This window comes from Delphinus delphis, chromosome 3, assembly GCF_949987515.2.
Source record: "Delphinus delphis chromosome 3, mDelDel1.2, whole genome shotgun sequence".
NCBI classification, from domain to species: domain Eukaryota; kingdom Metazoa; phylum Chordata; class Mammalia; order Artiodactyla; family Delphinidae; genus Delphinus; species Delphinus delphis.
In genome coordinates, this window is record NC_082685.1 from 137987251 (window position 1) to 138014326 (window position 27076).

Genomic DNA, 27076 nt, shown 5'->3' on the forward strand with positions numbered 1-27076 from the left:
TGTGCACTGTTGGTGGGAATGTAAATTGGTGCCGCCACTATGGAAAAGAGTATGGAGGTTCCTCAAAAAAGTCAAGAATAGAACTACCATATGATCCAGCAATTCCAATCATGGGTATTTACTGGAAAAAAATGAAATCACTATCTGAAGGAGATATCTGCTCCATGTTCATTGCAGTGTTATTCAAAGCAAATTTTAATAAAACTTTGTTCTCTTTTCTGTTTACAGTACTAGCTTTAATGATTTAAAAAGAAAAAAAAGAATATATATTTATGAATTCAAGAGGTCTTCATATTTTACCTTTAAACCAATTGCTTCCCTAGTCAAATTATCTTCTTTCTTCATGTTGACACTTGTAGTAACTTTTTTCTGTAGCTGTTTGTGAATGTATTGGCAGATATATTCAAGTGTCTTTTCCCTCTATGATTTTATTTTTATGAAAACTAGCAAGCAGGTACTACACCACTGTGCTGGTTTTCTGTTCATTCCTGAGGACAAGAAAAGAAATATTAATCATTATTTTCTTTGACTTGGAGATTTCACAGCCAGCAAGAACCTTCTTCTTTTAGATTTGTGTACTTTTCTGGGTGGATTCAGAGAGATCGGGCTGGGGAAAAACCCTCTTAAAATAGAGATAGGTAATGTAAGGTGAAGATTTTCATATTCGTTTGACAAAGAGACACACTCATATTCATGTAGTCAGTCAGCAAGGCAGTGCATGTACATACATGCACACAGCAGAGAAGGAGAAATTCTTTAGAGCAGGCAACTTAGCTATGGAGCTATGGAGATTTTACCTCCCTGTGCATTAGCCAGTGATCTCTGGATATAGATGCATATTGGAGTAGGAGTTGGTTTGCATATTGACTTCAAAACATCCTCAGAGTTCAGATTTTTTTTTCAATATCCCCCTATTCACTTTTTGTCTTTTACATTCCTCTTTCCCCCCAAAAGTACAATTAAGTATATATTCCCATTCTTTGGTTAAGCAAAATTTTAGTATATATAATTTTTACCCTTTAGATTCTTCCATTAAAATAAAGAGCAAAAAACAATAAATAAAACAAAAGATCAAATCAATTCCTTTTCAGAACTATTATCCAAGTTCTTCTGGTTTAACATTTCTTTAGTGTTTTGGTCTGAATTAAGAATTATAGATGGTCAAATTATAGAATTTTGCACTCATTCATTCTTTTAGCCTAAATATGGATGGTCTTCTACGTGCCTGATATGGTGCAGACTCTGCATATATAATGGCCAGAGAAATAAATACATAAAAGGAACAACATGGTCCCTGCCCTCATTGAGCTTACAGAAATTTAGCTACATACATTAGTTATTTGTGCTTTTGAGATTCTTTGCAAAAACAAGAGTTGAATTTGCTACATTTATAGAGGAGGTCATTATATTTGAAATGTACAGTCTGTAGTTTTGAAGGATAAAGATGAATTTTATGCTGGAGTGTTATAAGATGAAAGCAGGTAACCTGTGGTTCCATGATGAAATTCTTATTTCTTTGAGGAGAGGAGAAGGCAGCTCAGGGCCCCTTCTTTAAGGTCTGGCCAAACTCTAGGATGATGTGATATTTGGGAGGAAAGCATTGTTCTTTGGAGTATTTCCTTAAATAATAAAGATGTCAAGAAAACAGTGGAACAGAAAGAAGAAATAGAAACGAAGAGAAAAATGTACAAAGAATAAAAGAATGGAGGAAAGGAATGTAAAGAACAAGTTAGAAGAGGTAGGAGGGGAGGAGAAAGAGAAGGAAAGGGGAGGGGAGGTGGGGGAGAGGAAGAGGATGGGGAGAAGGGAAGGGGTTTGGGAAGTAGAGAACTTAGAAATGACTAGTGGTTTCCTGAGACACAAGGAAGGAAAATAACCACTAAAAGAGAATTTTTTCCTTAAAAAAAGAAATAAGCCCACAGAGCCATCCCCTCCTCCATGTTGCCCCCTCCCCTGTGCCCCACTCCTGCCTGCTCTTGTTTGAGGGATTTTCAAAGGAAGCTTAGATCCCCTTGGGCCACTCACCTATCTTTTCTCCAAAGCATCTTACTGGAGGCTGTTACCCTCTCCTTAATGAACTCTAGAAATTCTGGTTTTGTTAAGTCTTTGGAGAGGAATTATTTCTGACCTAATTCTGAAATATATCTAATTAGTTAAAATAAAAGCAGCCTTTTAAAAACATGGCTTCATTAAAATCATCTGATTCCTTATTTAAATAGATTTTCTCTGAATTCCTTCTATGAGGGAAGATGCAACAGAAAAAGATCGGATAGAAAGAATGAACACATTTTAATGAATATCTTTTATTTTGGTAATTAGAATTTATGGAATCACAACATTTAAGTATTGAACGCATGATATTTTTATCTCAAAACCCTGTCTATATATTTTGTTTCTAAATAATTTTTGATGAGAAGCCCATTTGGGAGGAAGAAAAATGCTGTAATGTATGGATGTAAACATTGACCTCTGTGATTTGTACTCAGCGAGGATCCCTACCCAGGTCTGGGTGTGTTGTAGAGTGTCAGGCATGTTACTCAAACTCTAAGGCCAGATGTCTTTCACATGTAAAATGGAAGAAGAGCATTTACCTTTTAGGATTATCAGGATTACAGAAAAAATATATGAAGGCATATGGAATGCAAGAAATAAATGGCACCTCTTATTAGGGTGCCTGCCCTGGGTTCTTCCTTTTCTTGACCTTCTAATTCTAACTTTTCTGCTTCTGTTGTCGGTTCTGTGACCTAAGCATTATATCAGCAAGTGTGTTAGACGCATGTAGAATTAGAGTTAACAGCAGTTGAGAGGCTGTTCTAATGGCAAATTTCATAAGTTTTACTCCTTAGAATCCTTGACCTCTATCTATGCAGCTCAAAACTTCTTTTGCCTTTTTCCTGGTACTCAGAGTACAGCAGTCTGTAAGTGGTCTATGCCTCAGTAAAGTATTGCTATAGTTCCAGTGATCCACTGGGAGGTTCTCAGGCTCAAGTGCAAATAGTTTTGCCTTAGAAACTTGGAATCACCCACACTGGGAAACCACCTATTTTTCCATCTGATTAAAGTAGTATTGCCGAGAGATAATGCAGCTCTCAAGAGTAAGTTACGGTTTTTGAATAAAAGTTTTAGCCTGAATAAAAATTTTAGACCCTCCTATGTCTTCCAAGAGGACATTGCCTCAAGATGTCGATTTTATTTTGTAGGGAGACAGGTGACTTTTAATTTGGGTTCCACCTACCTCTACCCTATTTATTTCAAGCAATGTGGGTAAAGGCAGACAGATATTATATACTCCAAACACTATTATATGTGTATTATTTTATTTAGAGTTTCTTTTTCATATTCTAGCAGAGAAGGTAGTGCAGGATACCAAACACATATATAAAACATGTAAAAGTGTATTTTCTGCTTCTTTCATCTTACTGCGGCTCCCACAAAGCCTCAACATCTTTTAACACCGATGTCCTTCCAGAATTAACCATGTGGTGCATCTCCCCTGCCTGCTCTTCACAATATGACTCTCATTCACTAATTCACAATTTTCCCTGCTCGTCTCTCACATCAAAATTCATTTGTGCTGGGTCCCTTTTATATATTCATATAGTCTTAGCAATGGAAAGACACAACTATCCACCAAAATTAGGAGTTCCTATTATAACAGGGGTGGTCCCTTTTTTTGGTTTCAGTATCCCTTTTATACTCTTAAAAATTATTGAGAACTCCAAAGAGCTTTGGTTTAAGTGGGTTATAGTTATGAAGATTTAACATATTAGAAATTTAAATCTAGACCTATTACATGTTAAGATAAATAACATTTTTATGAGGAATAACTGTGTTTTCTAGAAATTTACAAGAGTGGCACTGTTTAACATATGGATACTCATATCTGCTTCTGTATTCAATCTGTTGTATTATTTCATTCAAATAGCCCCTGGAGAACCCCAGTGTACATGCATGAGAGAATGAGAGTGAAAAAGCCATATGACATCTTATATTTGTATTAGTTTTCTACTACTGCTGTAACAAACTACTACAGAGTTAGTGGCTTAGAAAAATTAAAATGTATAATCTTATAGTTCTGGGGATCAGAAATACAAAATGGGTGTCACTGAGCTAAAATCAAGGTGTTGGCAGGGTTGTGTTGCTTCTGAAGGTTCTCGGGGAGAATCTGGATTCTTTGTCTTTTCCAGCTTTGAGAGGCCACCAACATTCCTTGGCTATGTCCTCTTTCCATCTTCAAGGTCAGCAATGTTGGGCTCAGTCCTTCTCATACTGTCATCTCTCTGGGCCCCTCTTCAGATTCCTTCTTCCACTTTTATGGACACTTGTGATTACATTGGACCCACCCAGATAATCCAGCATAGTCTCTTTATTTTGAGGTCCCATGATTAACACCTTTAATTCGTTACAGTCTTAATTCCTTTTGCCATTAATGTAACATATTCTCAGGTTCCTGAAATTAGAACATGGACTATTATCCAAGTTCTTCTGGTTTAAAATTTCTTTAATTTTAAAGAAATTGGTTTATTGGTGTATTGGTTTCCCAATGGACATCATTGGGAAAGCATTATTCTGCCTACCACAGTATTATTATTAAATTCATTTTGACCTCATAGATCCCCTGAAAATGTCTCAGGGAACTTCAGGGGTTCCCAGATCCTTCTTTGAGAACAATTATTCTGTGATATCCCTAATAGGTAGCATGTGCTTGATAAGGTACTTCATAAGGCAGCCTTTTTTTAAAGAAGTAGGTAAAATTTAAAACTTTTTAAAAATTTATCTTCTGTAACTCCCACCCAGTAATGCTCTTCTATTCCTTGGAGCTACAAAGAGTAAATCTACTCCTTCTACAATGTTAACAGACTTTCAAATATTTAAAAAGTATTATTGATTTGTTATTGAGTCATATGATTTTTCTCTTCATGTTAAACATGGACAGATCCTTCTTAGAAAAGTTGTGAAAACATCAACAATGATAATATTTGTCCAAACTCTACCTATCCTTCAAGGTTCAGTCTAGTGTCAAATTTTCCATAAACTTCCTCAGATGCCTCTGATAAATTATTTTTGGTTTCTCTGCTCTTCTATTGCTCGTTACAAGAAAATTTATTTATATTCGGGGCTTCTCAGTGTGCTAAGATTGTAGATTTCTTGAGGGCAAGGTCTTTCACTCATTTCTTCTTACATTACACACAGTTTAGTATCTACTGGGGAAGGAGCTCACTAAATGGTCTTGAATGAAAGGATAAAAGAATTGGAGCATGGGTCCCAGCTGGAGCTCGTGTTTACCCATGGTCTTAGGAATGCATGGCATGGTTGAGGGTTCCTTGCAAGAGGTCTGAGAGCAGAGGTTCCTGACGGTGGGGAATTCATCCCAAGGGAAAGGAATATAGGGACACACTCTGATGTGAGGAATTTGCCACAGGTCTGAGGGAGGAATGACTGAGCATAACACAGTATCTGCCACTGGGTGTATTGAGTGCTGGAGAGGAAGGACTCAGAATGAAAATGGAAGCACTGTTTCCTGAAAGTCTCTACAAGAATAGGTAATATAGTGCAGCACCATTCCAAGACCCACATTCTAGTATTACACGATCACACAGCACACAGCTTCTCTGAGGCACAGACTTGTATCATCACAGCAGGAACTGCTCAAGACTTCTGCCCAAGCTCTCTGAGCAATGGCATCTTTAGCAGAGACAGATTGTTAAAACTCTTTTCCTTGACCAACACTTCCCTATTTCCCTCACCACTCAGCCCCAGTGACCCCCATTCTGCTCTATGCTTCTAAGAGTTCAACATTTTTAGGTGCCACATGAGTGAGATGATGCAGTATTTATCCTTCTCTGTTTGGCTTATTTCACTTGGCATAATGCCCTTGAAGTCCATCTCTTTTGTTGCAAATGACAGGATTTCCTTCTTTTTTAAGGCTGAATAATATTTGTATATATTTTTATATATATCACATATTCGATGTCCCTTCACCTGTTGACAGACACTTAGGTTGTTTCCATATCTTGGATATTGTGAAAAATGCTGCAATGAACATGAGGGTGCAGATGTCTCTTTGAGATACTGATTTTATTTCATTTGGAGTTTCAGATATATAGGATGACTAATTTCTAGAGATCTAATGTACAGTAGGGTGGCTACAGTTAACAATACTGTATCGTATACTTGAAATTTGCTAAGAGTAGATCTTGTTCTCCAAAAAAAAAAAAAAGTAACTATATGAGATGATAGATGTGTTAGCCAGCTTGATTGTGGTAAAAAAAAATTCATATTGAATACACACATATATCAAAATATCACACCGTATACCCTAAATATGTACAAATTTAACTTGTCAATTATACCTCAATAGAGCTGAGGGAAAAAGCTCTTCACGAATGAACAGAAATATTAATTTTGATAATATAAATGAGAGCAGAGGCAAAATAGAGCAGCAGTAGCTTCCTTACCTCCTGAGGGAAAGCATTTGCTCCTCTTCTGAACTCAGGCAGGGAGGCCGGTCCGGAGGTGGCCATTCACTGTTATCAGAAATAAAAAGCAACAAGACACCTTGGTGAGGGAGGAGGGTGAAGACACCATATGATAGTTCAGGAGCTAGTGCTTATCTTGAAAGACACAATCTCTACTGAAGGAATTGGGCTTCGAGTGGGGCATGGAGGCCCTGGAATTGTGGGTAGGGTAGAGCCAGGGGAAAAGTTCTGTTTCGCCTCATGTTTTTTACCCCCAGAATGGCGTGGCCCACGTTTCATGAATTGCAGCTCCCCATCCTGTCTTGACTTCCTCACAGTTTTACTTCTCAGAGGGAGAACCTTGGTCTCCCAATCTCCCACTCATTTCTGCTGTTATAGAAGTCCCTGAAGTGTTGAAATGATTCCCCAGTTGATGAAATCTAGCACTTTGCCATAGGGCTAACACTTAGCTTCTTCTGCAAACACTTGAGTCTGCTCTTATTAGAATCTTTTTTTTCTTGAAATCAGCTCTGCTTACTGTTAACAACTTACAAAGAATTCAGATATATTAGCTTCAAACTTATTAGAAAGATACATAGTGTGGAAAAGCAAATAAATATTGTAATTCATTCCTTGTTTGTTCATTAAAGAAATCAGATAAACATGCTGATCTTAGTATTCTGATGGTGTAAGTATATATGTGGCACCAATTTTCATAATGACCCCAAAATTAAGTAATCATGTTCTCATCCAACAATTGTATAACACTCATTTTGTTCCAAAGTTAGAGGTATCAATAAAAGCACATGCTGCTCTGCTCCAGATGAGAATATTGGTTTCGTTTTCCTACTCTCCACTTCCAGGCATCTGTATCTGGACTCCATCCTAAATTACTGGGGTCTTTACCACTCACTGAGTGCCTTCCATGGCAAGTACTAAGGTGTTCCTGTCCACACTGGCCTTTGCTGTGGTGTAGGTTGTCTTCCAGACTGAACATTGGGTGATGTTCTCTGATATCAGCTGACATGTGATTAGTCCCACCTGGTTTTCAAACACTGTGACTGAAATGCCACTGTTACTGGCATTGGTGAATAATATCCATGGTCACTGCCGTTGTCTTGGGTCACAATGTCATTTAGTGTCCTACTGACACCAGAATCCTGTGGGTTCCCTAACTCATTTCCAACCAGCTTTTTGGTTTCTCTACCTTACTACACTGAGTCAATCTGCCAAGATCTTTTTTTCTGTTATTGGTATTTGACCACCTGTATTGGTGTTGTATTGGACTTGAAGCTTGACTCCTAGGCTTGCCCTCTCTCAGGATAGAAGTGTGGGTGAAAAATGTTGCCTGCTATATCAGTAAATAAAGGATGTTTTGGCCATCAAGCTGTCATCCACTGCAGCCACCCCCCAACTGTGCATCCTGAGGGGATTCAGAATAGAAAAAAAACCCAGGATACTGGCTCTAGATAGTTAAGGAGCATATCAAAAGAATGATTTCAATGAGCCCAGACTCTTGCATCTTCCCATACACAGAAAAGTGCTAAATTCATTAACTTGAGATACCTGGTTTTTCTTTAACAGTAATCTTCTGATGTTCTGACTACAGGTTTTTTGTTGCAAAAACTCCTATTTGTCCTGGCTTCTCCCTTTTACCTCCTCAGAGTAATCCCTCAGAGCCATCTGACAGGCTGTCTCCCAGGCTTAAGTCCTCAGTTTGTCTACCAAATAAAACATAATGCTCAACTGTTAGGTTGTGCATTTATTTCAGTCAACAGAAGCTAGGCACAATTACTCTCTTCTGTAAGATTTACCGTAACACCATGAGGGTTTCTGTGGTGTTCAGGAAAATGTGCTGCTCAGATATTTGATGTTGGAGAGTATATATTCACCCACAACTCTACCTGTTATGCTCAGAAATGCATCACTGTGGTTGAGTGAAGCCACACTTCCCAGGGACTGTTCCCAGTCACTGAGGAGCATGGCCAGGATATGAAGGTCAGGAAACTACCTGGAAGGAACAGCATTCATCTGATGGATGACTTTGGCTCAAGGGCTTCCTGTAGGCTTTTCCAAAACCTTCTAAGAAATGTACTGTAGTCTGCATCCTCTCTCCTTCCCTCCTTCATAGAACTCAGACCTTTATCACAGTCTGACATCTCTCCTGGCTTCCTCCCCACTTTCTCTCACAAGTGTTTTACCCAATAAATCTCTTTCATGTCTAATCCCATCTTGACATCTGTTTCTTCAAAGTCTAGAACTACAACAATTTAGAACAACTAAAAATTTCATCCTCCTGCCTTATTTCTCAGGGGTACTATATCTAAGATTGAAATCTTAGCCATATCTCTTCTAATTCCCCTCTTCCTACTTTCTAATTGACCTTTTCTTTTAGATGGGAGAATGGCTAACATTATCATTTTGTAAACACTTCAATTTTATTGCTTATTTTTGAAACTCTAAAATCTAGCTGTTAGCTTTCTTCTTACTTAGAGAAATCAAGTATTTGGAGTTTCAGAAAACAAAATCTCTAGCCAAACATATCAAACAAAAATCTCTTTTCTTCCCACAAAATGTGGCTCTTACTTTTGCTTGCATACCATGTGTTCAACAAAAGTTCATTCAGAAATTCAGTCTGTCCTTTGGTTTTAAGATGTGTTCACTCTCCTTTTGTAACAGTGCAATGAAAAAAGCTATCATTGATAATTAAGTGGTGGGAAAAAGGAATTGTGGGAAAAGAACATAAAGGAATAGAAAATAACATATCATTTAGAATTAAAAATCACTAAAGTATGATTTAATATCATTTAGCATCAAAAGACTTTTTATTCTCAGCTAGGCTCCTCCCTTTCTCATGATTTAGGACCCATGAGGAGGGACTGAGAGTTCTGGGCTGGAAATAGTTTAGTTATAGGAAGAGATTACATCTATTTTTGCAATATCACATCTATTTATTTTGGGGCATCAGCCCAGAATTTCAAAAATTCTTGTGTACCATGAACTATTACAAACCCTACATGAGAACTGGAGCAAGTCAGCTGGAGGTCAGGACTTTGACCCTGGGAGAGACGGTGAATGCTAGATGAGCCAGACTTTGACTTTATAAGAGTGGACTAAATAATATTTAGCTTGAAAATATACTGCAGAATGGTTTAAATCCCCAAGAAATAATCAACAGATATACAAAAAGTGGGGGAAGGGCTCAGTGTCATGAAAAATTAAGGCTTCTGCCTTGGACTGTGAAGTTGGAAAAGATTTGAAGCCTTTCTTTAAAAGGAATGACTGATTCCAATGATATTAAGAAGGTTTCATTTAATGGCTTATTAGTGGGCTGCAGAAAAACAGAGTCCTAGTCCTAAAACAAAATCTGCAGCTAGACCAGCAAGCAGCTTGAGCCCCAGACATACATAAGTGTCCCTGGCAGAAAATAATAAGTTGAAATTCATTTGGAAAAATATTAGCTAATGCAGTTGGAAAAAAAAAAACACACCACAGATATTCTGATGGGAAAATACACCTAGTGAGTAATATTTCCAAAAAAGCCCGTGAGTGTGCACACAGGATGAATTCTGCAGTCTGATGCCACAATAAGAAAGACTAAATAATTTTTAGATGTGGGAGGCCTAGAAAAAGCATTAGCTTCATATGCTCTGACCCTGAGACTCTGGGTCGTAAATACAGCCAGGTGAGGTCACTCCTCGAATTCATTTACTTTGGCTTATTCCAGGTCTGAATAGACGGAAATTAATTGGCAAGCGTTCAAGAGTGAGCCATGACAAAGGTGGGGGAGGAGGTGGATGAAGAAGATAGAATGCGGAGGAGACAGAATATTACCAGGAGCTTCTCCTAAGCACCAAGAGTGAATACTATGCTGCATAAACACTTCGTCAGAGATTGATTTATGGTGGAACCATTTAAAGTGACTCATACTCTAGAATGTGGTGGTCATTAACAATGTGTAACCCGCAGTCGACCCACTCAGAAAGTAGCCTTATCAAGACAGAGCTCTGTAGGAGATACACTTATCTGCTTTTATTCATTTGGGGCACCAGAATTAATCATAATAGGTAAGGTTCTAAACATCCCCAGGCACTGTCTAATTCATTACCAGGAGGAGGTTCTTTAGACTGAGACTTTAAAGACAACACAATGATACCACACTATATATATTTTACTGACCTCAACAAAACACTAAGGATCTATATATTGCACAATATCTGTACACTACATGTATCTATCATCTATCTATGTTTCTATTATCTATCTACCAACCATATATTTTGATATCTATTTACTAAGGAATTAGAAATAACTCATAACTAGCATGATCAAGAGAATAATTTGCATCCTTGCCTGATGTAGATCCTAGTCTCTGCGTCTCATGATGTGTCCCTCCTGAGAAGGATGTGCTGGGCTCTCTGTTTCTTAATGAAAGCCTTTTGGATTAATCCTAGGAAAAGCATACTGAATATAGGCTGTGTTCTTTGGAGGTGAGCTGATAAATTTCCTTATAGCAGAGATTTTAATATGCTTTGGAGATACTGTTTTTTTTTTTATGGGAATACACTTGTTAATTTTCTTTCATAAAATTAAATTAATTACACATAACTTTGTTTTTAAAATTATCCTTTTGGAAACATGTATATTCTATATATTAAAAAAGTCTCTGACATAAACTAAAATAATTAAATTCTACTAACTTTGTCATTTTTACATCCTCAAGAACCTCACAAAAAATTATGTGAATCACCTTGAAATGTCACCTCCATATCAAATAGTCAAATAGGAGTCTAGAAAGATTAAATTACTTCCTGCTTTAATACTTTGGTTTGTCTTGATAAATACCAACCTGTGCAGTTAACTGCGATGGCTCCCTTCTCAGCTGGTTGGGAAAAGAGAGGAGTCCAATAGACCCTCCTTAGAGCTACTCTCCTCTTCAGGTTCTGATTCCTGTCCTCACCCCTTTTCCTCTCCAACTTTCCCTTCAAACCCTCTTGCTCTGATCTGATTTCCCCAGCTTCCGTACTATCACTAATCTAAAAAAACTAACATTCATTTAATGGTTAATATGAATATAGCCTAATTTCTAATCAATCTACATAAAAATATCCTTGGCTCTTCAATAAAAAACTTGCTGTTGGTTCATTGTTTATTGTAACCTATGCCAAAGAGGCCTGAAAGTCAACTACTAAAAGGTACTTTGTTTAATCTGCCAAGTGTTTTAGAAATTGGTTAATTAGGGGACAAAACATATTTAAATGAGAAGGAATGGAGGGATCTACCTACCAGCCAGTGAGCTGAAGCTCGGTAGTCTTTCTGCTGGGCAAGGCTGCATGACTTGTTTAGTATTTGAAGATAGGCTGGCATGCTTAAGGTATCAAGGATACCTCTGATGACAGCACAGGGAAGGTGATCCAAAGAACTGTTAAGGAAGTCAAGAGATCACCCCAGAGGACGAGGGGAAGATGGCGGAAGAGTAAGACCTGGAGATCACCTTCCTCCCTACAGATACACCAGAAATACATCTACACGTGGAACAACTCCTACAGAACACCTACTGAACGCTGGCAGAAGACCTCAGACCTCCCAAAAGGCAAGAAAGTCCCCACGTACCTGGGTAGGGCAAAAGAAAAAGGAATAAACAGAGACAAAAGGATAGGGACGGGACCTGCACCAGTTGGAGGGAGCTGTGAAGGAGGAAAGGTTTCCACACACTAGAAGCCCCTTTGCGGACGGAGGCTGCGGGTGGTGGAGGGGTGAAGCTTCGGAGCCACGGAGGAGAGCGCAGCAACAGGGGTGTGGAGGGCAAAGTGGGGAGATTCCCGCACAGAGGATCGGTGCCGACTGGCACTCACCAGCCCGAGAGGCTTGTCTTCTCAACCGCCGGGGCGGGCGAGGCGGGGAGCTGAGGCTCGGGCTTTGGTCGGAGCGCAGGGAGAGGACTGGGGTTGGTGGCGTGAACACAGCCTGCAGGGGGTTAGTGCACCACGGCTAGCCAGGAGGGAGTCCGGGGAAAAGTCTGGACCTGCCAAACAGGCAAGAGACTTATTCTTCCCTCTTTGTTTCCTGGTTCGCGAGGAGAGGGGATTAAGAACGCTACTTAAAGGAGCTCCAGAGACGGGCGCGAGCCGCGGCTAAAAGCGCACACCCCAGAGACGGGCATGAGACGCTAAGGCTGCTGCTGCCGCCACCAAGAAGCCTGTGTGCGAGCACAGGTCACTATCCACACCCCCCTTCCGGGGAGCCTGTGCAGCCCACCACTGCCAGGTTTCCGGGATCCAGGGACAACTTTCCCGGGAGAATGCACGGCACACCTCAGGCTGGTGCAACGTCATGCCAGCCTCTGCCACCGCAGGCTCGCCCCGCACTTCGTACCCTCCCTCCCCGCGGTCTGAGTGAGCCAGAGCCCTCGAAGCAGCTGCTACCTTTAACCCCGTCCTGTCTGAGCAAAGAACAGACGCCCTCCGGCGACCTACACGCAGAGGCGGTTCCAAATCCAAAGCTGAGCCCCACAGCGGTAGAAACAAAGAAGAGAAAGGGAAATCTCTCCCAGCAGCCTCAGAAGCAGCGGATTAAAGCTCCACAATCAACTTGATGTCCCCTGAATCTGTGGAATACATGAATAGACAACGAATCATCCCAAATTGAGGAGATGGACTTTGAGAGCAAGATTTATTATTTTTTCCCCTTTTCCTCTTTTTGTGAGTGTGTATGTGTATGCTTCTGTGTGAGATTTTGTCTGTAGAGCTTTGCTTCCACCATTTGTCCTAGGGTTCTTTCGTGCGTTTTTGTTTTTCTCATTAAAACAAATTTTATTCTTAATAATTATTTTTTATTTTAATAACTTTATTTTATTTTATCTTCCTTCTTTCCTTCCTTCCTTCCTCCCTCCCTCCTTTCTTTCTTCCTTCCTTTCTTCCTTTCTTTCTTTCTCTCTCTCTCTCTTTCTTTCTTTCTACTTTTTCTCCCTTTTATTTTGAGCCGTGTGGATGAAAGGCTCTTGGTGCTGCAGCCAGGAGTCAGCGCTGTGCCTCTGAGGTGGGACAGCCAACTTCAGGACATTGGTCCACAAGAGACCTCCCAGCTCCACATAATATCAAACGGCGAAAAACTCCCAGAGATCTCCATCTCAACACCAACACCTAGCTTCACTCAACGACCAGCAAGCTACAGTGCTGGACACCCTATGCCAAACCACTAACAAGAAAGGAACACAATACAACCCATTAACAGAGAGGCTGCCTAAAATCATAATAAGTCCACAGACACCCCAAAACACACCACCAGACGTGGACATTCCCACTAGAAAGACAAAATTCAGCCTCATCCACCAGAACACAGGCACTAGTCCCCTCCACCAGGAAGCCTACACAACCCACTGAACCAACTTTAGCCACTGGGGAAAGACACCAAAAAAAATGGGAACTATGAACCTGCAGCCTGCAAAAAGGAGACACCAAACACAGTAAGTTAAGCAAAATGAGAAGACAGAAAAGCACACAGCAGATGAGGAGCAAGATAAAAACCCACCAGACCTAACAAATGAAGAGGAAATAGGCAGTCTACCTGAAAAAGAATTCAGAATAATGATAGTAAAGATGATCCAAAATCTTGGAAATAGAATAGACAAAATGCAAGAAACATTTAACAAGGACCTAGAAGAACTAAAGATGAAACAAGCAACGATGAACAACACAATAAATGAAATTAAGAATACTCTAGATGGGATCAAGAGCAGAATAACTGAGGCAGAAGAACGGATAAGTGACCTGGAAGGTAAAATAGTGGAAATAACTACTGCAGAGCAGAATAAAGAAAAAAGAATGAAAAGAACTGAGGACAGTCTCAGAGACCTCTGGGACAACATTAAATGCACCAACATCCGAATTATAGGGGTTCCAGAAGAAGAGAAAAAGAAAGGGACAGAGAAAATATTTGAAGAGATTATAGTTGAAAACTTCCCCAATATGGGAAAGGAAATAGTTAATCAAGTACAGGAAGCACAGAGAGTCCCATACAGGATAAATCCAAGGAGAAACACGCCAAGACACATATTAATCAAACTGTCAAAAATTAAATACAAAGAAAACATATTAAAAGCAGCAAGGGAAAAACAACAAATAACACACAAGGGAATCCCCATAACGTTAACAGCTGATCTTTCAGCAGAAACTCTGCAAGCCAGAATGAAGTGGCAGGACATATTTAAAGTGATGAAGGAGAATAACCTGCAACCAAGATTACTCTACCCAGGAAGGATCTCATTCAGATTTGACGGAGAAATTAAAACCTTTACAGACAAGCAAAAGCTGACAGCACCACCAAACCAGCTCTACAACAAATGCTAAAGGAACTTCTCTAGGCAAGAAAAACAAGAGAAGGAAAAGACCTACAATAACGAACCCAAAACAATTAAGAAAATGGTAATAGGAACATACATATTCATAATTACCTTAAATGTAAATGGACTAAATGCTCCCACCAAAAGACACAGATTGGCTGAATGGATACAAAAACAAGAACCATACATATGCTGTCTGCAAGAGACCCACTTCAGACCTAGAGACACATACAGACTGAAAGTGAGGGAATGGAAAAAGATATTCCATGCAAATGGAAACCAAAAGAAAGCTGGAGTAGCAATTCTCATATCAGACAAAATACACTTTAAAATAAAGACTATTAGAAGAGACAAAGAAGGACACTACATAATGATCAAGGGATCAATCCAAGAAGAAGATATAAGAATTGTAAATATTTATGCACCCAACATAGAGCACCTCAATAAATAAGGCAAATACTAACAGCGATAAAAGGGGAAATCGACAGTAACACATTCATAGTAGGGGACTTTTAACACACCACTTTCACCAATGGACAGATCATCCAAAATGAAAATAAATAAGGAAACATAAGCTTTAAATGATACATTAAACAAGATGGACTTAATAGATATTTATAGGACATTCCATCCAAAAACAGCAGAATACACATTTTTCTCAAGTGCTCATGGAACATTCTCCATGATAGATCAAATCTTGGGTCACAAATCTAGCCTTCGTAAATTTAAGAAAACTGAAATTGTATCAAGTATCTTTTCTGACCACAACGCTGTGAGACTAGATATCAATTACAGGAAAAGATCTGTAAAAAATACAAACACGTGGAGGCTAAACAATACACTACTTAATAACGAAGTGATCACTGAAGAAATCAAAGAGGAAATCAAAAAATACCTAGAAACAAATGACAATGGAGACACGATGACCCAAAACCTATGGGATGCATCAAAAGCAGTTCTAAGAGGGAAGTTTATACGAATACAATCCTACCTTAAGAAACAGGAAACATCTCGAATAAACAACCTAACCTTGCACCTAAAGCAATTAGAGAAAGAAGAAGAAGAAAACCCCAAAGTTAGCAGAAGGAAAGAAATCATAAAAATCAGATCAGGAATAAATAAAAAAGAAATGAAGGAAATGATAGCAAAGATCAGTAAAACTAAAATCTGGTTCTTTGAGAAGATAAACAAAATGGATAAGCCATTAGCCAGACTCATCAAGAAAAAAAGGGAGAAGACTCAAATCAATAGAATTAGAAATGAAAACGGAGAAGTAACAACTGACACTGCAGAAATACAAAGGATCATGAGAGATTACTACAAGCAACTCTATGCCAATAAAATGGACAACCTGGAAGAAATGGACAAATTCTTAGAAATGCAAAACCCGCCAAGACAGAATCAGGAAGAAATAGAAAATATGAACAGACCAATCACAAGCACTGAAATTGAAACTGTGATTAAAAATCTACCAACAGGGCTTCCCTGGTGGTACAGTGGTTGAGAGTCCGCCTGCTGATGCAGGGGACGAGGGTTCGTGCCCCAGTCAGGAAGATCCCACATGACGTGGAGCGGCTGGGCCCGTGAGCCATGGCCACTGAGCCTGTGTGCCCGGAGCCTGTGCTCCGCAGCGGGAGAGGCCACAAAAGTGAGAGGCCTGTGTACCGCAAAAAAAAAAAAAAAAAAAAAAAAAAAAAAAATCTTCCAACGATCAAAAGCCCAGGACCCTAACACCTATCCTTCTCAAACTCTTCCAAAATATAGCAGAGGGAGAAACACTCCCAAACTCATTCTATGAGGCCAATATCACCCTGATACCAAAACCAGACAAGGATGTCACAAAGAAAGAAAACTACAGGCCAATATCACTGATGAACATAGATGCAAAAATCCTCAACAAAATACTAGCAAACAGAATCCAACAGCACATTAAAAGGATCATACACCATGATCAAGTGCAGTTTATTCTGGGAATGCCAGGAATCTTCAATATACGCAAATCAATCAATGTGATATAACATATTAACAAATTGAAGGAGAAAAAGCATATGATCGTCTCAATAGATGCAGAGAAAGCTTCTGACAAAATTCAACACGCATTTATGATAAAAACCCTGCAGAAAGTAGGCATAGAGGGAACTTTCCTCAACATAATAAAGGCCACATATGACAAACCCACAGCCAACATCGTCCTCAATGGTGAAAAACTGAAACCATTTCCACTAAGATCAGGAACGAGACAAGTTTGCCCACTCTCACCACTCTTATTCAACAGAGTTTTGGAAGTTTTAGCCAAAGCAATCAGAGAAGAAAAGGAAATAAAAGGAATCCAAATCATAAAAGAAGAAGTAAAGCTGTCACTGTCTGCAGATGACATGATACTATACATAGAGAATCCTAAAGATGCTACCAGAAAACTACTAAAGCTAATCAATGTATTTGGTATAGTAAAAGGATACAAAATTAATGCACAGAAATCTCTGGCATTCCTAAACACTAATGATGAAAAATCTGAGAGTGAAATCAAGAAAACACTCCCATTTACCACTGCAACAAAAAGAATAAAATATTCTTAATAAAATATTATCTAGGAATAAACCTACAAAAGGAGACAAAAGACCTGTATGCAGAAAATTATAAGACACTAATGAAAAAAATTAAAGATGATACAAATAGATGGAGAGATATAGCATATTCTTAGATTGGAAGAATCAACATTGTGAAAATGACTCTACTACCCAAAGTAATCTATAGATTCAATGCAATCCCTATCAAACTACCACTGGCATTTTTCACAGAAGTAGAACAAAAAATTTCGCAATTTGTATGGAAACACAAAAGACCCCGAATAGCCAAAGCAATCTTTAGAACGAAAAAAGGAGCTGGAGGAATCAGGCTCTCTGACTTCAGACTATACTACAAAGCTACAGTAATCAAGACAGTATGGTACTGGCACAAAAACAGAAATATACATCAATGGAACAGGATAGAAGCCCAGAGATAAACCCACGCACATATGGTCACCTTATCTTTGATAAAGGAGGCAAGAATATGCAGTGGAGAAAGGACAGCCTCTTCAATAAGTGGTGCTGGGAAAACTGGACAGCTACATGTAAAAGTATGAGATTAGAACACTCTCTAACACCATACACAAAAATAAGCTCAAAATGGATTAAAGACCATTTTGTAAGGCCAGAAACTATCAAACTCTTAGAGGAAAACATAGGTAGAACACTCTAGGACATAAATCACAGCAAGATCCTTTTTGACCCACCTCCTAGAGAAATGGAAATAAAAACAAAAATAAACAAATGGGACCTAATTAAACTTCAAAGCTTTTGCACAGCAAAGGAAATCATAAACAAGACCAAAAGACAACCCTCAGAATGGGAGAAAATATTTGCAAATGAAGCAACTGACAAAGGATTAATCTCCAAAATGTATAAGCAGCTCATGCAGCTCAATATCAAAAAACAAACAACCCAATCCAAAAATGGGCAGAAGACCTAAATAGACATTTCTCCAAAGAAGATATACAGACTGCCAACAAACACATGAAAGAATGCTCAACATCATTAATCATTAGAGAAATGCAAATCAAAACTACAATGAGACATCATCTCACACCAGTCAGAATGGCCATCATCAAAAAATCCAGAAACAATAAATGCTGGAGAGGGTATGGAGAAAAGGGAACACTCTTGCACTGCTGGTGGGAATGTGAATTGGTACAGCCACTATGGAGAACAGTATGGAGGTTCCTTAAAAAACTACAAATAGAACTATCGACCCAGCAATCCCACTACTGGGCATGTACCCTGAGAAAACCATAATTCAAAAAGAGTCATGTACCAAAATGTTCATTGCAGCTCTATTTACAATAGCCCGGAGATGGAAACAACCTAAGTGCCTATCATTGGATGAATGGATAAAGAAGATGTGGCACATATATACAATGGAATATTACTCAGCTATGAAAAGAAACGAAATTGAGCTATTTGTAATGAGGTGGATGAACCCAGCGTCTGTCATACAGAGTGAAGTAAGTCAGAAAGAGAAGGACAAATAACATATGCTAACACATATATATGGAATTTAAGAAAAAAAAATGTCATGAAGAACCTAGGGGTAAGACAGGAATAAAGACACAGACCTACTAGAGAATGGACTTGAGGATATGGGGAGGAAGAAGGGTAAGCTGTGACAAAGTGAGAGAGTGGCATGGACATATATACACTACCAAACGTAAAATAGACAGCTAGTGGGAAGCAGCTGCATAGCATAGGGAGATCAGCTTGGTGCTTTGTGACCACCTAGAGGGGTGGGATAGGGAGGGTGGGAGGGAGGGAGACGCAAGAGGGAAGAGATATGGGAACATATGTTTATGTATAACTGATTTACTTTGTTATAAAGCAGAAACTAACACACCATTGTAAAGCAATTATACTCCAATAAAGATGTAAAACAAAACAAAAAAATATCACCCCAGAATGTGGCTGGTAGAAGGTTCTAAAAGAGGCTTCTTTGGTGGAATGGCAATATTGCTTTATCATCAGCTAATTTGCTGATGTTGGTCTTATAGTGCCTTGTTTCTCAAGTGAATTTTTGAAGTTATTTTTCTTACTTCAACCTGTTCCTAAAATGTTGTATTGTTTGGTCCACCAAGCCGTTTCATTCTGGTGTGCCCTCAAAGGTATGATGAGCCCAAGACCCAGAAAATACTGACATTCTACACCTTATGATTCTTTGTATTCAGAGACGGTCATCATACTGTGATTATAAAATGAAGCACGAGTCTGTATTGTTATTTGAAGATGAAAACGTGAGTTCTCCTGATCCTATAAGTGAAAGGAGTTTATCCATGTGATTGTGCACCAGGCCTACTGACACAGCCCCGTGTTTGTAATGTTAATGAACACTTTGAGCTTCCATAATCCAACCTTAAACATCCAAGTTATGAGAGAACAGACATTTCCATGTAAGGGCTATGTGATTTAAATAATACACTTACTATTTTTATTAGTGATAGCATTTCCTTCTATCTGAAGGGTTAAGGATGAGAGGTTGCTAGCATTTGGTGGTATTGTTGTTCTTTCCCTTTGACACTTGTGAAAAGAGATGGAATACACAATATAAATGGTTGGTGATGAGATTTTTGAATCCTGTATCAATATTGTCATCTCTTCTCCAATAAGATTAAAATTGAAGTAGGTGGTACAGTGTGATGGATGTAGAGTAGTTTAATAAAGTGTAGAATTATCTCTTATTGGGGGTACTTAGGATAATTTCCTTTTCCATCTGAATGCCTGTTTAAATTGCCTTTTATACCTAAAATTTTCTTACTAATCTATAGTCATCTTAGCATTTTCAAACCAACAAACATACTCCTGAACTCTTTAATTCAGTGCTACATCTCAGGTTGGGTTTCTGAATCTGTAGCTATGGAAAGCTATGATACATTAATAAAACTACAGCAGTTTGAAAAGAAAAATACCTTTCCAACTTTTTCCAAGACAAAGCAGTACAATTTCATAACTGCAAGGGACCCTCGAAGTATTGAATCCAACATCTTCATTTTAATAGAAGGAATAAGACCCATGGGAATAGAAACATTTGTTTGTCACACAACTTGCTGGCCCTAAAACCTGTGTTTCTTTGTTCTGGGTGCAAAGTTGGTCTCCCCGTGACGTGGTTCTGGCCTGTGAAAGAATACTCTCATATCACATATCACTGCCAGGTGTACTGATAGCTAAGGAAGGAGCCTCTGCGGAGGCAGAACAGCTTAGTGGGTAAAGTTTGAGTACTAGACTGAGAGGATTCTGGCTTGCAAACCTGGCTCTACTGGCTGTTATTTTAGGCAAGTTACTTAACTTCTCTGACCTCAGTTTCCTTATAAAATGGAGTTTATAATCTTGCTAAATCTACAGGTCATTGTAAAGGTCAAACGAGGCTCTAACACATATTATGAACTCAATATGCTTCGGAATAAATATCCTAACTCTGGTTTTGACAACCATGAGTGGAATTCAGTAATTTTAACATTGAGAGCTTTATCTCTTTATCTTCAGACCACAGAGTTCAATAAGCAGAGGGTAAGAAAGATCCAAATCAATTATGACTAACAGACTGGTCTCAGTATTTTGATTTGCCAAACCCAGCTAGCCTGTATAAATTGGAAACCTGAGTCTTTTCCCAGAGATTCAGATCATTTTCACCACAACAATTCCAGGCAGCAGAGCATCTATCTCAACTTGTGACATATCCAGGGATAGAGACTTGAGAGCCCTCTAGTGAGTCCATTTTGGGGGATTTAACCCCCATCTTCTCAGTTTACCTCCCTAAGAGAACAGCAAGAAGAGAAGAAAGTCATATTTGAACTTACTGAATGTTCGTAGTAATATGTAAATGATATCTTAAGTGTGTGATTTGGGTTTCCCCACATTTGAGTGTGAGTAGTTTATTTAGGAAGTGATCTCAGAGGGCATCAGTAGGGCAGCAGAAAACAGGACAGAAAAGTGAAGAAGAAGCGTTATCACGCAGGCTATTGCTGTGAACAACTGGGGCTCAACCTCTGTGGAATTAGATGTAAAACACACCAAGATTTATTGTACCTGAAATGTGAAGAAGCTAGGATATTTACCCTTCAATTTCAGGCATCCCTGATTGAGAGCTGTTCCTGGGTGATTTAATTCCCTGACACTTCCAGCCTGTGCTATACATGGGCTGAGAGAAAGCCATGTGGCAGGATATTGCAGTAGAATGCTGCGGCATAAACTTGATGAATGAGTGAGTATGAACAGAATCTGGGTGATGTCGCTGTAGTATGTCTTATGATAAAACCAATAACCACTGGGAAGCATCTGGCCACAGAATGTGATTCTTGAAACTGAAGAATCCGATATATTTATCTAATGAAGTGTCTTTGAAGAAATAAAAATAGATCATATTACATCCTTAGAAAAAGCAGGGGAAGGTGGACAAGAGGTGTCCTTTTGCACCTGAGGATGCATATACCTAAGCCCACATCCTTTTGATCCCATCTTCATTCCTCATTTCACTAATACTTTTTGGAAATACGGCTTATTAGAAATCATTCTGCAGTCATGCTCATAGATTATGTATTTTGCACCTCTTTCCTTCCCATATATCATTATAACAAATTTTGTCATGCTATTACAAACGTTTTGTTAATTAGCATTTGGGTGATATTTTTTGGGGGACCCATGTACTATGAAATTGTTATATGGGGAGGGGAGCATGAATTTATAGATTAGGTATCATGCTTAATACTTTGGGATAATTTCCTAAGTAATAATAATAATAAAGAATAATAATGATTAAAAAAAAGAAAACATTCTAAAACACAACAATGGGCCATTATCTCTGCAGTTCCCATTTTCCACTCGGCACATAGTGACAAGATGTTTCTCAAGTTGGTGGAAACATCAACAGCCCAAGACTTGGCTCTTCATTAAGCATTGTATTCTGCAAAAATTCAGTTGATTACTAATTATAAATAGACAGAAGGATAATATAGATAATACTGAAAGAATAACAATATAAGGAAAGTTAGCATGAGTCTAACTCAAAATTCAGAACAAGTTCAAGCTGTTGCTCTGGCATATGTCTTCATTTGGGACCAGAGTGAAGGGTGGGAAATTTCAAAATTTTCCAACATGTTTTCTTTTTGTACTTGGAAAGATGTCTAGGGTTTTTCTATTCTTTTTCAATTTATGAAATGAGCCCAATTACTTGTGTTCCCGGGATGCATTCACACAACTAAGAATCAAAGCACCATCTTGGGTCCTTCTTTTTCTCTACCCAGGCTCACTAACCTGCTATTTAGGAAAGACACTGATAGCATATATTAAATTTACTTGCATGTCATGACTTGCTCTAACAGCAATGCGATGTTATCTTTATCTTTTTCAGTGAAAGTTAAAAAAAAAACCCTGTTAATGAAGTCTTATCAATAATTTTGATGAGACAGAGTACCCATAACCTACTCTGCAGAGGCAGCCTTCGGATAAGAGCTGTACATTAGGACGGCAGCTAAATGATTGTTGTAGGATCCACAGCTATAGAGGTAAGTTAATTTATATTTTGGTATGCCCTGTGATGTAGTAAAAATGGTAAACCCAAACTATTTAAAATTATGTCTAAGAAGGCAGAACATTTGCTCCCATTGGGCATTAGGTGGAAAATCGGGCATCAGGTTGTGTTTGCTCAACACTATGCTTTGGTTGATTGTTTACAGATCAACCACCAGCAAAGCGGAATAGGGACATTGGATTTTGGGGGGTTGCTTTTAATGACTGCAATTAGTTAATGGATTGTTAGTGGACCGGCAATTAAATATCAGATTAATGACTAAACAATCAACTGGGAAATGGTTACATCATTTATTTTAATTTTTTAAAATGGAAGCATTATAAAACAACTTGGCAAACTATGGCCCATGGACCAAATCCAACCCACCATTGTTTTTCTAAGGTAAGTTTTATTGAAACTCTAGCCATTCTCCTTTACATATTGTTTAGGGCTGTTGTTGCACTACTGTAACAGAATTGAGCAGTTGTGACAGAGACCAATGCCCCCCAAAGCCTAAAATACTTACTATTTGAGAAAAAGTTTACTCACCTCTGCTACAGAGATGTGACAATTATTTTGTACAACATATGCTTGTAGACTGCTACCTAAAGAGACCAAGGATGTGGGTTTCATTGCTATGTGCACATGTTAATATTACCTTATCATGCTGACTCTAATTTGCCCTCTCTCTACTCAGCTCATGGCAGAGGGAGGACACTATTTCTCTTAAAACAAACAGACAAACAGTCAAATAGCAAAAGGTCTTCTGATGAATTCCAGTCCCTACTGATGTACGTCAGGGAATATTAACTTTGTTCTGTCATGAACAGTCTTCCATTCTATGTTGAGCAAATTGTTACTCTAATATACTGGTTCTCAAACTCCAGTGTACATCAGAATTATCCAGAGAGCTTTTTAGAATGAAGATTGCTGGGCTTAATCCCTCCTTTCCTCCTAGTTGCTGATGCGGTGGATCTAGGGTGGGTCTTAAGAATCTGCATTTCTAAAAAGTTTCCCAAGTGATGCTGCTGCTGCTGGTCTAGAGATCACTTTAAGATCCACTGCTGGAATACACTGAGGCTGATTAATTTCTGTCCCTCTCCTGTATAGGCACTTTTGCCTTAAAGCTGAAACAACCGTTACCCACTCATGGTTTAGTACAGAATGGTAATCAACAAAGAACAAGCAACAATCTCCTTAAAGGTGACTATTTCACACTACGGCAGTACACCAATTAAAGCAAAAAGAAAGAACAAGAACAGGTGAGACTAACCAGTCTTAGTTACCAAGGTACTATAAGGGAGCAGAGACAGATAATGTAGAAAGTTTCATTCTGTGGGAGTGTAGCAAGTGACAGCAGAAGGTAGGAGTGTTTGTGAGGATAGGAGGGAAGAGATGAGACATTATAAGGTGTTAAGATGTCAAAATGTTCTCAGCATTTTTAAGTACATGATTCATTAGGTAGTGAATCATAGAATTTACATTGTGAGAGATCATCTAATACGATCTTTTCCCCCACATACGAATTTAAGATGTATGTGTGTGGATTTGCATAAATATTTATTCCATAAAACTTTAATGTTAAAACTGCTCACTTGGCCTCATATTCATAAATTCACAAGATCCTCTTATGGTCAAAGATTTCTTTTGCAACTGGAAAAACAAGAAACAAATTACATTAAGCACCTAATATTATATAACAAACCACTAATACCACAAAGAAAAATGCTAAGTCCCCTTGATTCTTGGTGAATAAGGCAGACATTAATGGAAATAAGTAAGTAATAGATGTTTATTTTTCTTGGATACTTTGTAATTTAAGTTGCTTTGCTTTGCTTGAGGAAAAAAAAAGTAGGGGGAGAAATTTAATCTCAAAAGATTAAATTTGAACGGGGCAGTGGTGAACAAATATAATCCATACCCTACCCTCTCAAGAATCATCAGTAAACACGATTGAAGTGTTCTTCCTATAAGAAAAAGTTCTAAAAAGTTAGAACTGGGAAAATTTAAACCTGATGTTTCTCATTTCCTTCCAACTTCTCCTGTGTCTGTTGCAACACTTGACTTTTCCTCTGCATCTGTGCCGGTGGGTTTCTGGATGGCTGGCACCGTGGTCTCTCTGGCTATTGCTCCTGAGAAGAAGAGGCTCAAGCTGGGCATGTCTGAGCTCCCCCTGCCCTTTCCTCTAGCCCCTTCACGCTCTCTCTCTGCACTTCCTGCTGTCAAAGTTATCATTGTCTCCAGTCGCACAAGCTCAGAAGCTCAGAGAGAACCCTGCCGACTCCTGCTTCCCTCTCAAATCTAGCCTGTTCCCAGTCTTCTCCATTCCTCTTTTATAATGTCTTTCACACCTGTCCCCTTGTCCCCTTGTCTCTCTCCTTCTCTCCCTCACTTCCACTTCCACCTACCCACTCTAGACCCTCCTCAGGGCAGAGTGGTTAAGAGCATGGGTTTCAAGCTAGGGCACCTAGACTTTGCTGCCAGCCCCCATGCCTCGGAGCTGGCGACTTCTGATGTTAAAGTGTCTGAGCCTCAGTGCCATCATTTTATTTTAAAAGTGGGCATAATAATATTTGCTCATTCAGTTGTTATAAGGATAAAATAACATGCAATGCATAGCATGGTGTCTGGCACACAGTAAGTGTCCCCAAATAGAGTGACTATAAAAGTTATCATTCAGGAGGTGAACTTACAGTGTAGCTTCAATTTTCTTTGGCACCTTATATACAAGTACTTACTTTCTTATCTAATCTTGTATTCCAAATTTTCTTTTATTTTCTTATATAAAATTTTTATTGCCTTTTATGTAGGATTCATCTTCCACCCTGGAGGAGAGGACCCTGTAGAGAGAGAAAAACAAGAATTCACTGTGTAGGGATAGTGGTGAAAATGTCTGCCTTTGTGCAAATGTCAGAAAAATCAAAGAAGGCTCTCCCCTCCTTCTCCCAGCAGTATTCATATATTATGTTTAAGTTTTTAGGGTGCTTTCATATTTGCCATTTCTCTTGAACTCTACAGTTATGGATCACATTGTGTCACTCCCAAATTCTTATGTTGAAGTCCTAAACCCCAGTACCCCAGAATGTGATCTTATTTGGAAAAAGTCGTTGCAGATATAATTAGATTTTGATGAGGTTATACTGGAGTAGCTCCTATTCCAGTATGACTGGTGTCATCATGAGTGGGGAAATTTTGGTCCCAGATGCACACACAGGGAGAACATCATGTGAAAATGAAGGCAGAAGTCAAGGAACACCAAAGATAGCCAGCAAATCACCAGATGTTAGGAGAGAGGCATGGAGGAGATTCTCCTTTGCACTGTCAGACAGAGCATGGCCCTGTTGACACCTTAATATCAGACTTCTAGCCTGCAGAATTATGAGATGATAAATTCCTATTGTTTAAGCCATGCAGTTTGTGGTAGTTTGTTATGGCAGCTAGCAAACTAATATGCTTACAAAGATGCTATGAGACAGAGAAGGTGGTGACTGTAAAACAGACTAGGGTTCGAAGGAACTACTTGAACAGTGGTAGCTGGGGATGGACCAGGAAGGCAGGGAGTTGCTGCCTGGTAGAAGTCAGGGGACCCAGGCTGGGTCCTCAGGCAATGCCTGTTTCCCTCCCTGCTCAGGCTTGGCAAGGAGAGGAACAGGAAGTTAGATCAGAAGATGAGGCCTGAGCTAGCCTCTGGGAAACCCCAAAGCACAGGTAGCCATTTCCCCATTGCTGAAGCTTCATCTTCCTGAGAGTGGAGTCCTGCAGGACCATTAAAGGGCAGAGGGCATTATGCTCCCAGCCCAACCAACCCTGAATGGTTTTTAGTTTGTAGAATTTTCCATCTAACACAGTTTCCTAGTGCATTGAATTCTCATAGTCAATCAACATCACCCCTGCTCTATCTAACCCACAGGTCAGAACAAATTATAATTACACTTTTAAAGGCAAGAAGGGTAAGCTAACTCACTATGCCTCATGCCAAGAGGCATAGAACATGTGCCTGTGCCAGCTGTTTTCTACATCTGAGTTTTCCCCCCTTTAATTGTGAATTTATGACTGTTTAATGAATAACTGAATCAGCTGGAAGTCTGATATCAAGATAAGTAGGATTTTATTTTAACCAGAAAATAAATCCCTTTCAAATTTATCAGCTGAAGAGCATCCAGATCTACCCCCTTGGGAGCTAATT

The 27076-nt window shown here is 39.0% G+C and overlaps 1 protein-coding gene across 5 annotated transcripts in view; it reads right to left on the reverse strand.

Moving 5' to 3' along the window:
- Positions 1-27076, reverse strand: part of FBXO4 (F-box protein 4) — a 395613-nt gene that overhangs the window by 26732 nt on the left and 341805 nt on the right. For all 5 annotated transcript variants that reach the window (XR_011246428.1, XR_011246427.1, XR_011246424.1 and 2 more), the window contains 3 exons: positions 25629-25730; positions 6459-6527; positions 301-488 (listed from right to left, as the gene is read on the reverse strand). The gene's annotated coding sequence lies outside the window, so the exon portion shown is untranslated. The remainder of the gene's footprint in view (positions 1-300; positions 489-6458; positions 6528-25628; positions 25731-27076) is intronic.